The following is a 12,757-nucleotide window of genomic DNA, read 5'->3' on the forward strand; positions in this document are numbered from 1 at the left end:
GTCTGCCCTTCCCTCCAGAAACTCTTCATTCATTCCCTCAAGCTTCGTCTCTCTGGGAGAAGCTCCTCCCTCTTTGAAGACAGCCAGAACGGCCTCTGGGAGAGCCCTCCCCCCCCCCCCGTGGGAAGGGAAGGATCCTCTTCCTTCCCCCTCCCCTCCTTTGTTTCTTGGTCTTCCTTCTCCCCCAGGAAAGGTCAGAGACCTGAGCCTCCCTTGTGCTCACGCAGAGGCAGACTAGTGGCCCTCCAGACAATCTCTCCTGCCTGGCCTCTAACTGCAAACCCTTCTCAAGGGATCAATTAAGATGGGGGGGGGGCTTTCTTCTGGGAAAGATTATGCCCCGGGGTCTTTGTTCCCTGCCCCCTCCCGCCAAGCACCTGTCTTGAGCACTGTGGCCCTCCCAGCAGCTGTGCACAAAGTGCCAAGGAGATCAAAGCTATCAGATTTACCAATGGCGCCCAGCCATCCACCAGCAAGGGCTCCCTCCCCGTCCCACACGGAGGCCTCCTCGGCCCTCCTGCTCGCACTCTTTGGGGTAATAATAATAATAATAATAATAATAATAATAATAATAATAATGTTGGAAGGGACCTTTGGAGGTCATTGAGTCCAACCCCCTGCTCAGGCAGGAACCCTACACCATTTCAGACAAATGGCTGTCCAGTCTCTTCTTAAAAACTTCCAGTGTTGGAGCATTCACCGCTTCTGGAGGCAGGCTGTTCCACTGGTTAATTGTTCTAACTGTCAGGAAGTTTCTCCTTAGTTCTAGGTTGCTTCTCTCCTTGATTAGTTTCCATCCGTTGCTTCTTGTCCTGCCTTCAGATGCCTTGGAAAATAGCTTGACTCCCTCTTCTTTGTGGCAGCCCCTGAGATATTGGAACACTGCTATCATGTCCCCCCTCGTCCTTCTCTTCATTAAACTAGACATACCCACTTCCAGCAACCGTTCCTTGTATGTTTTAGCCTCCAGTCCCCTAATCATCTTTGCTGCTCTTCTCTGTACTCTTTCTAGAGTCTCAACATCTTTTTTACATCGTGGTGACCAAAACTGGATGCAGTATTCCAAGTGTGGCCTTACCAAGGCATTGTAAAGTGATATTAATACTTCACGTGATCTTGATTCTATCCCTCTGTTAATGCAGCCCAGCACTGTGTTGGCTTTTTTGGCAGCTGCAGCACACTGCTGGCTCGTATTTAAGTGATTGTCCACTAGGACTCTGAGATCCCTCTCACAGTTACTACTGTTAAGTAAGGTGCCCCCTATACTATACCTGTACATTTGGTTTTTCTTGCCTAAATGTAGAACCTTACTTTTTTCACCATTGAATTTCATTTTGTTAGATAGAGCCAAGTGTTCAAGATCGTCCTGTATCATAAGCCTGTCTTCTGGAGTGTTGGCTATTCCTGCCAGCTTGGTGTTGTCTGCAAATTTGATGTTCCCCATCTATCCCCTCGTCCAGATGAAGATGTTGAAGAGCACTGGGCCTAGAACAGAGCCCTGGGGCACCCCACTACACACTTCCCTTCATGTAGATGCAGTTCCATTGAGGACCACATGCTGAGTACGGCCGGTCAGCCAGCTACGGATCCATCTGATGGTGATGCTGTCTAACCCACATTTTTCTATCTTATCAAGTAGTAGGTTGTGATCTACTTTATCAAATGCCTTACTGAAGTCTAAGTAAATTATATCCACAGCATTCCTCTGATCCACTAATTTTGTCACTTGGTCAAAGAATGCAATAAGGTTTGTCTGGCATGATCTGTTTTTGACAAACCCATGTTGGCTTTTAGTAATGACTTTGTTTGCCTCTAGGTGTTCGCTGATTCGTTGTTTGATTACTTGACTTCCATTCAGGTTTGCCTGCCCTTCTCCAGAGTGATATATCCAGACTCGGCCTCAACGCTTAAGGAGATGGGAGAAAGACAAAGGGCCCACCCCGCCCCACAGCCAACCCTGGTTAGATCTTTGTGATCAGGAAATAAGACCCTCCTAGGCCAGGATGGCAACATCTCTTGAGAGAATATCTTGGAGGGGACCATGATTCCCCACGCCCAGCTTGGATGAGACTGCCACCGCCACGCCTGGCATGAGTGGGACAGGCCTTTGTTTGCCACCTACCATCCAAAGTCCAGCCCCACTTAAGAGTGGGAGCCCTTCAGCTGTCCCTGCCCAGCCCACCTGAGGTCAATCAGAAATTAGAAAGCAAATGTACAGCAGGCACACAATACAATTGCCTTGCCTCTGTTTGAAGGCCATTGCTTTTTTTTTTTTTTTTTTTGCAATTTATGTGTTTGTGTGTGCACACATGCCTCTGCACCTTCACAGCCCTCTTGGCGCAGCCCTTCACCACAGTCCCAGGTTCTCATGTGACTCCTTGGAAAAATTCATGCCCCCCCCCCCATGGTTGAAATCCTCTCACGTGTATTATCACATGGTCAGTTTTACAAAGGCGTTCTGTGAAACTACACTGCCCCCCTAAGTGCCGTAGATAAATTCCTGGAGGGTCCAGCTAAATTTTACATGGACTTTCTCTGGATCATCGGGCAGTAGCTAAATTCTGTGTTGCTGCAATGAAAGCAAACTATAATTGGTCAAAAACATGTTTACTTTTGTTTTGAAACACTACTTGATTTGAAAGTTCTTAACTGTTAACTCTAGTCTAGGTGATGTTGTTTTATATTTATTTTATACCTATTAATATTTTACATTCATCACCTGGGTAAATAACTGTATTAATATAGTGAAAGGACTGAATATTCTATTCTGAGATTTATTCTATTAGCTGTTAATATTTCATTGTATTTATTTACTTCACTCTGTTTGGTTTGATTTGTATTAAATTTTGCTGGTCATTGTCTGAATAAATATTATTGACTGACTGACTGATTGATTGATTCCTCTGCATGGCCTGGTTTTCAGTAGCCTATTTGTCCAGGATGTTGGCTGGATCAACTCCAATTAAGACTTTAACCAGGTTCTCCATTTTGTAACAGTAGCAGACCAAATCCAACACATGAGTGAATCCAGCCCCTAGTTAACTTGGGATGTATATTTTTAAAAAATCAGCTTTTAAAGTTGATACACTGCCTCAATCCAAATTTATGAAATTTATACATTGCCTCAATCCAACTGACCTAGGACTTACAGCATAATGCAGTGTGTGCCATGTGTGGCTTCTTCATTTCAGTTAAGCAACACGTCGATTAGTGCAATGTGCAAATCCTAAAAGGGCAGTTCAGACAGAACGCTAAATTGCTATTTGCTATATTAAAGCAAGTTTTCACAACACTCCTCAGATTAATTTGCTTAGGAAAAGGAAGGGCTTTGAGTCTCCTTTCAAAGAAAGTCCATTTTATTTGCTCGGTTACTGTATTCACACAACACACAAAGATAAATGGTGGTTTGTTTGCTGCAGCTCAGTTAGCTGGAAAAACCGTACCAACAAAGTTTGCAAATCCTGGTTTATAGGATATGTTGTATCAGCACACCCAAGTGTGGTTTATTCTCTTGGTTAAGCAAAAGAAAGATCGACACTACCACTAATTTCCTTTCAGAATTTGGGAAAGACGATATCTCTAGAGAAAACTTTAGAAGGAATAGGGATGACATGATAGCAGCATTTCAGTATTTGAGGGGCTCCCACAAAGAAGAGGGGGTCAACTTACTTTCTAAAGGACCAGAAGACAAGAAAAGAAACAATGATTGGAAACTGACCAAAGAGAGAAGCAACCTGGAATTAAGGAGAAACTTCCTGACAGTGAGGACAAATAACCAGTGGAACAGCTGGCCTCTAGAAATCATGAGCACGCCATCACTGGAGATTTTTAAGAAGAGACTGGACAGATCTCTAAGGTCCCTTCCAGATTCTATTCTATTCTATTCTATTCTATTCTATTCTATTCTATTCTATATTCTTTTCTATATTCTATTCTATTCCTATTCTTGAATGCATCCCTCTTGAGCGAAACGAATTACAGGCAGTCCTCGACTTACAACAGTTCATTTAATGACCGTTCAGCGTTACAACGGCACTGAAAAAAGTGAGACCATTTTTCACATAACTGTTGGATCATCCCCATCCAGGGTCATGTAATCAAAATTTAACTGTCCTGGGGTGGCTTGATTCCCCTTTGTGACAACAGAATAGGATAGAATAGAATAGAATTAGAAATAGAGCTGGAAGGGACCTTGGACGTCTTCTATTCCAACCCCTGCTCAAGCAGGAGGACCTATACCATCTCAGACAGGTGATTGTCTCTAGTCTCTTCTTAAAAATCTCCAGTGATGGAGCACCCACGATTTCTGGTTGATTGTCCTCACTGTCAGGAAGTTTCTCCTTAATGCCAGATTGCTTCTCTCTTTGATCAGTTTCTATCCATTGTTTCTTGTCCTGCTCTTTGGTGCTTTGGAGAATAACGTGACCTCCTTTGTGGCAGCCTCTCAAATATGGAATACTGCTATCATGTCACCCCTGGTCCTTCTCTTCACTAGAGTAGCCAAACCCAAGTCCTGCAGCCATTCTTCATATGTTTTAGTCTCCAGGCCTTGGATCATCTTAGCTGCTCTTCTCTGAACTTTTTCCCAGGTCTCAAAATCTTTTTTGTAGTATGGTGACCAAAATTGGCTGCAGTATTCCAGATGTGGTCTCACTAGGGTTTTATAAAGCGGTACTAATACTTCACGTGATCTTGATTCTATGCCTTTGTTTATACAACCAAGGATTGTATTAGCTTTTTTGGCTGCTGCTGCACAAGGCTGGCTCATGGTCAAGTGATTGTCCATTAGGACTCCAGGGTCCCTCTCACAGTTGCTGTTTTTAAGCCAGGTCTCGCCCAATCTGTACTTCTAGGAAGCCCCACGTAGAGGTGGTAGAGCACGCCTAGGTGCCAGCAGGCAAAAGGCCACCCCGAGCGGGGAAAGCCGGATCCCCATCGGCGTCATGGCCGCCCAGCCCCAGCAGAGATGGGGCAAGGCACGCAATCCTAGCTGGGACTGGGGGGCCATGGCGCCAATGGGGATGTGGCTTTCTCCGCCCTTAGGCTTGCTGGGCATGGGCATGCTCTACCACCTCTACTCGAGCTTGCTAGCTGGCTGCTTCGCCTCCTTTGTGTTGCGTGGGCCAGGTGCCCTGGGCAGCATCAGTAGCCTAATGGACCTGCACGAGCTGCTTGTGGCAGCAGCCCGAGGCGGAGCCAAGGTGCGTCGGGTGTGTGAGGGGAACAGGCTCCACACGTGGGCCAAGGGCAAGACCTGGGAGGGGGCCGAGGGGATGACCAGCAGCAACCTTCTCTCCAACCGCAAGAAAAAATAGATGGGATGTAGGCGCGTCCGGCAGTCTGCATCACGTGCCTCCCCCCTCCCCTACTCCGCCTGCTGCTGGAGAGCTGGCCCTGTACTGGCAGCGGGCTATGGAGCCCCAGAGGGGCCGGCAGTCTGTGGTTGCTGACGGACACTGTTGGCCCCCATGCGCTCGCTGGCCTCTGTGTGCAGGAGCTGATGATGTCAGGCTGCAGTCACCTCCGGCCCCTGCCTCGCCTCGCCTTGCCCTGTGGCAATGGCACCCCCACCCTTCCCCCTGCTTCACCCTGCAGGACGAGCCTCCTGCCCACCGCCCCATCCACCAGAGACCCCCTGGATCTCCTCCAACCCGACCCCCCACGAGCAACATCGAGGTGGCCATGCCCACCCAGTCTGCACCGCAGCCACGCCCACCCAATGGGCCACACCCCCCGAAGGCACCGATAAATAAGTGGGTTTTGGGTTTCGGTTTGGGCACTTGGTCTCTAAAAGGTTTGCCATCACTGACCTATGGCAATGTCACTTTTTTCTCTTTTATATTGACCCATATACATTCTGGACAGATTTTGTCTTGTGTCATATGCATTTCTGCAGATATGTAATATTGTCTTACATATAGCACTCCTCTTTTTGTAGACCTGATTCTTTTGAATAATTTGTATCCATCCATCAGTCCATTCCATTGATGGGTTTCATCCCACCAGGTTTCTGTTATATCATACTCTCCCTCCTGTACTATTGCTTCGAGTTCACCCTGTTTGTTCCCCAAGTTTTGAGCATTTGTATATAAGCATTTAAGAATTTTATCCCTGTCCGTGGGTATGGTTCCTGTGTCTCCTGATTGTTGTCTGAGTTTTTCTTTTCTTTTTTCATCACTGCCTACCTCATTGTTTGATTTGTTTTCTTGGGATTTGTGATTGGGTTTGGGTTCTAGAGATTCTAGAGCAGTGGTTCTCAACCTGTGGGTCGGGACCCCATTTGGGGTCGAACGACCATTTCACGGGGGTCGCCAAACAATGCAGTCTGCCATTTTTTCCCCTTTTCCTTGGCTGTGCTACTCCCTTTTATTCTATTGGCTTTTGAAAGCCAATAGAATAGACTCTCTTGAATAGAGTCTATTGGCTTTCAAAAGCCAATAGGAATTGTCCAGGCTGTTTCTGCCTTGCTGAGCATGCCAAAAGTCCCATTCTGGAAACGGTGCTGCACCAGTTGAGTAGTCCTCAACTTACGACCGGTTGAGTAGTCCTCGACTTATGACCGTTGGGGGTCGTGGCATTAAAAAGGTTGAGAACCACTGTTCTAGAGATTGGTCATCCTTTCCCCTCAGTTTTAGTTTAAAGCCATCCAGATGAGTTGGGCCAGTCTTTTTCCGAGTACATTTTTGCCTGTTTTCATGAGGTGCAGCCCATCCCTTGTCAAGAGTCCTTTGTGTAGGAAATGCAGTCCGTGATCCAGAAAACCAAAGTTTTCTTGGGGACACCAATCTTTTAGCCAATAGTTTATTTATAGCAGATATGTCAAACACAAGGCCCGGGGTCCGGATGCAGCCTGCGAAGTGGTTTCATGTGGCCCGTGAAGCCATCCTGGAAACAGTGAGGGAATGGCCCCCGCTACCTTGGCCCTGGCAGGCCGGCCGGGAGCCAATGTACAATTTTGCGGTGGCCATCTATGCTGAAATGCATTCAGTCTTAGGTCCACAAGGCCGTCCGGAAACAGCGAGGAACTGGCCCCTGCCGCATCGGCCCCGCCCCCTGGGTACATGCTGGGGAGGGGTCACCCTTTGTGGGGAATGAAAAAATGCACCATGCCTTGGCGCTTGCCCTGGTCCCACCCACTTCTGCCAGAGACCCTTAGATCTGTCCCACTCCTGCCCAGGCCCCCATAGGCATCCTTGACGCGAATGATGTAGAACTGGCCACGCCCACCCAGTAGGCCATGCCCACCCTGGCCACACCCACCCAGCCCCCCAAGGGCAACCGCAATGCTGATGTGACCCTCAATGAAATTGAGTTTGACACCCCTGATTTATAGAATTCTTTTTTCCCTCCGTGGCCATTCATTGGGAGTATGGATGAGAACACTACTTGTGCTCCTAGCTCCTTAATTTTATTGCCTAGCTCTTTGTAATCTCTCACTATTGCACTCAGGTTGTTTGTTGTGTTGTTAGTCCTAATGTGGAGGAGGAGTAAGGGGTAGTAATCTGTAGGCCTAATTATTTTGGTTAGGTTCTCAGCCACATCTTTGATTTTTGCTCCAGGGAGACAACATATCTCCCTGGATTGTATATCCGGTCTGCAGATGGATGATTCTATTCCTTTGAGGATGGAGTCTCCTATTACCAACACTCGCCTTCCTTTTTGGGGTGCTGCAGTCTGGGGTGCTTTTCTGTTTATCTCTGGTGTGTTTGTTTTTTAGGGATATTTGAAGTTGCTTCTTTGCTAGGTGTCTGCATGTTTTCTTTGAGGGGGAGGTTGTGGGTCTGCGTGTTTCCATCTTAAGGGGAGAAACTGATTGCTCATTTTTAATGGGGCTGCTTTTGGTTGGGTAGGATTGGGCGGAAGGGGGTTTGTTTGTTGTGTGCTGCTTCTTCCTTTGAGTGTTGTGTTTCCTTCTGACAAGCAAAGTCAGAATTCACTTAACAACCGTGTGACTAGCTTAATTATTTAAGTGATTCACTTAACAACTGTGGCAAGAAATATAAAGTGGCACAAAATTCACATAACAAACGTCACACTTAACAATGGAAATTTTGGGCTCAATTGTCGTAAGTTGAGGACTACCTGTATATGTAATAAACGGAATGCTGGCCAAGGACTTTGGAAGCTTAAGACTACATATCCCATCCTCGGGTATTTCCCACAAACAGGTTGCCCTGGACCACAATGGAACCTATTCATTGCCATTTAAATTGTGACGATTGTAAAGAGGGTCACTCACGTAACCAACCCAATTTTAAAACTTGTGTTATGTGTTGGTGCTGGTTGTTAAGTGAACCCATGTTTGCTGTACGGCATTTTTGTTGAACAGCATAAGTAAACACTAGTTTTCGGCAAACATGTAAATTGTGGTCACGTGACTGTGAGACACGGCAAAGGGCCATAAATGTGAGCCACTTGCCAAGCATCCACAATGGGGCCCTTTGAGATTGGGGGGAGGGGGGTTCCTGGCTTTCAGAACCGGGCTTGAGGACTACCTGTGCTTGGGAGGTGGGCTGCCTTTTCCCTTTTCCTGCAAGGAGATTAAATCAGTAAAGTCCCATCCTTGCTATATGGTGATCAGTGCAATCCTAGGTTGCATTAACAGAAGGATTGAATCAAGATCACGCGAGGTACTAACACCGCTCTATAAAGCCTTAGTAAGACCTCACCTAGAATACGGCACCCAGTTTTGCTCACCACACTATAAAAAAGATGTTGAGACTCTAGGAAAACGTGCGGAGAAGAGCAACAAAGAGGATCAGGGGACTGGAGGCTAAAACATACAAAGAACGGTTGCTGGAATTGGTTATGTCTAGTTTAATGAAGAGAAGGACCAGGGGGGACAGGATAGCAGCCTTCCAATATCTGAGGGGCTCTAACAAAGAGGAGGGGGTCCGCCTATTTTCCAAAGCACCCGAAGGCCAGACAAGGAATAATGGATGGAAACTGATCAAGCAGAGATTCATGGAAATAAGGAGAAATTTTCTGACAGTGAGAACAATCAACCGATGGAACAGGAGTTGCCTTCAGATGTTGTGGGAGCTTCATCATTGGAGGTCTCCAAGAACAGACTGAACAGCCATTTGACTGAAATGGTGTACGGTCTCCTGCATGAGCAAGGGGTTGGACTAGATGACCTACAAGGTCCCTTCCAACTCTTTTGTTCTGTATTCCGTTAAACTTCCCCACTGACTTTGCTTGTAAGAAGGTCGCAAAAAGGGATCACGTGACCTCAACAGTCTGTGACCGTCATAAATACGAGCCAGTTGCCAAGCATCCAAATTTTGATCACGTGAACATGGGGATGCTGCAACGGTCATTAAGTGTGAAAAAGTGACTATTCTCAGTGCCGATGTAACTTTGGAGGGTCACTAAATGAACTGTTGTAAGTCGAGGACTAGCTGTATGAGCTGTTTGTTGTAGCTGCCTTCAACTCCTCGGACAACAAATCGAATATAAACCTCTACATAAACATCTGAAGCAGCACCATATCGCAAACTAGGCTTGGTGGATAACAAAACCAGCCAGGGTCACACTGGCAGTTGATTTGCAAATCCCAGTTTGGGCAAACTGTGGCTTGTCTTTATATGTTTTCCAGATTGAGACATGTGGGAGAGCCGATTTTCCAAACGCAACAATTCAGCTCAGGATCTGCAGGGGCTGCAGGAGAAGGCGGTGAAGGGCCTGACGTGGGGAGGGGGCTTCAGGGAGGCTCAGGTGGCCCGTCTTTGCGGCTCTTCAAAGCAGCCGTGTCCAAAGACAGTCCCAGAGAAGCAGCTGCCTTGAGGAGTTGCAGATGGAAGCTAGGGGAGCATCCTTGCAAGGCTGGCTCCGAAGCACGGCCTGCTCTCCGAGGCAAAGGGCCTGTGACCCCAGTGAGGCACCACCCACATCCAGGTATTTCAGAAGGAAGAGTTGCCAAAACCACAGAATTTAAGCGTTGGGGATCAAATAGGCCAAGTCCTGCCCAGAAGATAGTAATAGTAGTAAAGTTGGAAGGGACCTTGGAGGTCATCTAGTCCAACCCCCTGCTCGGGCAGGAAACCCTACACCATTTCGGACAAATGGCTGTCCAGTCTCTTCTTAAAAACTTCCAGTGTTGGAGCATTTACTGCTTCTGGAGGCAGGCTGTTCCACTGATTAATTGTTCTCACTGTCAGGAAGTTTCTCCTTAGTTCTAGGTTGCTTCTCTCCTTGATTAGTTTCCACCCGTTGCTTCTTGTCCTGCCTTCAGGTGCTTTGGAAAATAGCTTAATTCCCTCTTCTTTATGGCAGCCCCTGAGATATTGGAATACTGCTATCATGTCCCCCCTTGTCCTTCTCTTCGTTAAACTAGACATACCCAATTCTAGCAACCGTTCCTTATATGTTTTAGCCTCCAGTCCCCTAATCATCTTTGTTGCTCTTCTCTGTACTCTTTCTAGAGTCTCAACATCTTTTTTACATCGTGGTGACCAAAACTGGATGCAGTATTCCAAGTGTGGCCTTACCAAGGCATTGTAAAGTGATATTAATACTTCACGTGATCTTGATTCTATCCCTCTGTTAATGCAGCCTAGCACTGCGTTGGCCTTTTTGGCAGCTGCCGCACACTGCTGGCTCATATTTAAGTGATTGTCTACTAGGACTCCGAGGTCCCTCTCAGTTACTACTATTGAGCATGTTGCCACCTATGCTGTACTTGTGCATTTGGTTTTTCTTGCCTAAATGTAGAACCTTGCTTTTTTCACCATTGAATTTCATTTTGTTAGTTAGTGCCCAGTGTTCAAGTCTGTCCAGATCCTTCTGTATCTGAAGCCTGTCTTCTGGAGTGTTGGCTATTCCTGCCAGCTTGGTGTCGTCTGCAAATTTGATGAGTTCCCCATCTATCCCTTCATCCAAATCGTTGATGAAGATGTTGAAGAGTACTGGGCCCAGAACAGAGCCCTGGGGCACCCCACTACACACTTCCCTCCATATAGATGCAGTTCCATTGAGGACCACTCGCTGAGTACGCAAAGGTCAAAAGATCCCTTCTTCATTCGACTGCATCCAGCCCTCAGCCACCATCCCTTGGAGCTGGATAGGGCTCTGGGTACCCTCTTGTCCCCCCCCCCCTTCCTTTTCACTGTTCTGATTAGAAAATTCCCTTCCAGTCAATTTCATAGTCAATTTCACAATGCTGATTACCACAGAATCTTAGGCACCTGTCTAGCAAGACCCCATTTTCCCGGTTCTGGTGGTTTTACAGTATCAGCAGAGTTCCAGCTTTTATCCTTTAAATGTGCGTGGAGTCTGTCTGATGTTTTCACTTTGTTTTCTCTGCCTGGTTCCACCCCTGGCACCATGCAACCCTCCGGGGGCACCCTGGTGCTGGTCTCTTAATAAGCTGTCTCTGCACCAGACTCCCAGGGGGGCAGGGTCTGTCTGTGAGTATGCAGAGGGCTCCTGAGATCCTCAGGTGAGGGCAGGAAGGAATCGGCTCATTTACTTCTAATGTCAAAAACATGATCATCCGCACCTTCTCTAGCCTCCAGCCCCTCCCCTCCCGCTCCCTCCCCTGGACCCCCACCAGCCCCTCAGATCCCTGAGTGGGGAGAGAGATGGGTTCTCCCTGGCAAAGGGAGGGTCCCACAAGCCAGGCGTGGTGCCCAAGTCCTCTGCATCTGGGCTCCGTGTGCCCGGTCCTGCTGGTTCTTGACGAGCAGGCCCGATGCCCCCTCTGATGCTGCTCTCCTCATTGCCCCAAGCACCGCCACCACCAGCCTTGGCCTCTGCCTCCCTGCTGCACTCGTCTTCCTGCCTTGCTCCGTTGGGCTTAGAGAGCCGGGGTTTTAAACTTCTCACAAGGCTCCGCCAGCTGCAGCTGAGCGTTTCTCCAAGCCCCAGGGCATTCTGGGGAAGGTGAGAAGTTGGTCCTCTTCCTCTGGCACTCCAGCAGACCTGGCTGAACAGGGGAGCAGGCCAGAAAGCCTGGCATGGGGGCTTTACGGCCAGTCCTGCAGGAACAGGTGGCGCAGCAGTTAGAGTGCAGTACTGCAGGCCGAGGTGGCGCAGCAGTTAGAGTGCAGTACTGCAGGGCCACTTTAGCTGACTGTGTTCAGCAGGTCAGCGGTTCAAATCTCACCGGCTCAAGGTTGACTCAGCCTTCCATCCTTCCGGGGTAGGTAAAATGAGGACCCAGATTGTTGGGGGCAATGTAAATATATATATATATATTGCTGCTCAAAGCACGAAGCTGAAAACACCAGTCTGAAGATGACGAATGGGACTTCGTCGAAACGTCGCCAAGACACTTCCAATTTTACGCGGGAGAAAACCCGAACAACCAAAGACCTATATATATATATATATATATATATATATATATATATATATATATATATACCGCTTAGAGAGTGCTTGCACTTAAAGCGGTATATAAGTCTCATAAATAAATAAATAAATAAATAAACAAACACACCTGTAGCCTTCCCACTGGCAGGAGGCAGAGAGAGACAGAGACAGACAGAGAGAGAGAGACAGAGACAGACAGAGACAGAGAAGCAGAGAGAGGGGGGGGATGGAGAGAGAGAGAGAGAGAGAGACGCTCCATGATGGGAGAGGGAAGAGGAGGAGGCCTCTCCCTGCTCTGGATCTGAGGGAAGTAGGTCTGGCTGTGGAATTCTGGGAGTTGAAGTCCACATGCCTTAAAATTGTCAAGGTTGAGAAACACTGCTTGAAGCTGCTGCTGGTAAATATCTTTGAGTCTGGCTGTTTGAGGAGTAGACGTGACGAA

This window comes from Crotalus tigris, unplaced genomic scaffold, assembly GCF_016545835.1.
Source record: "Crotalus tigris isolate CLP2741 ecotype Arizona unplaced genomic scaffold, ASM1654583v1 scf7180000020888.614114, whole genome shotgun sequence".
Lineage (NCBI taxonomy): Eukaryota > Metazoa > Chordata > Lepidosauria > Squamata > Viperidae > Crotalus > Crotalus tigris.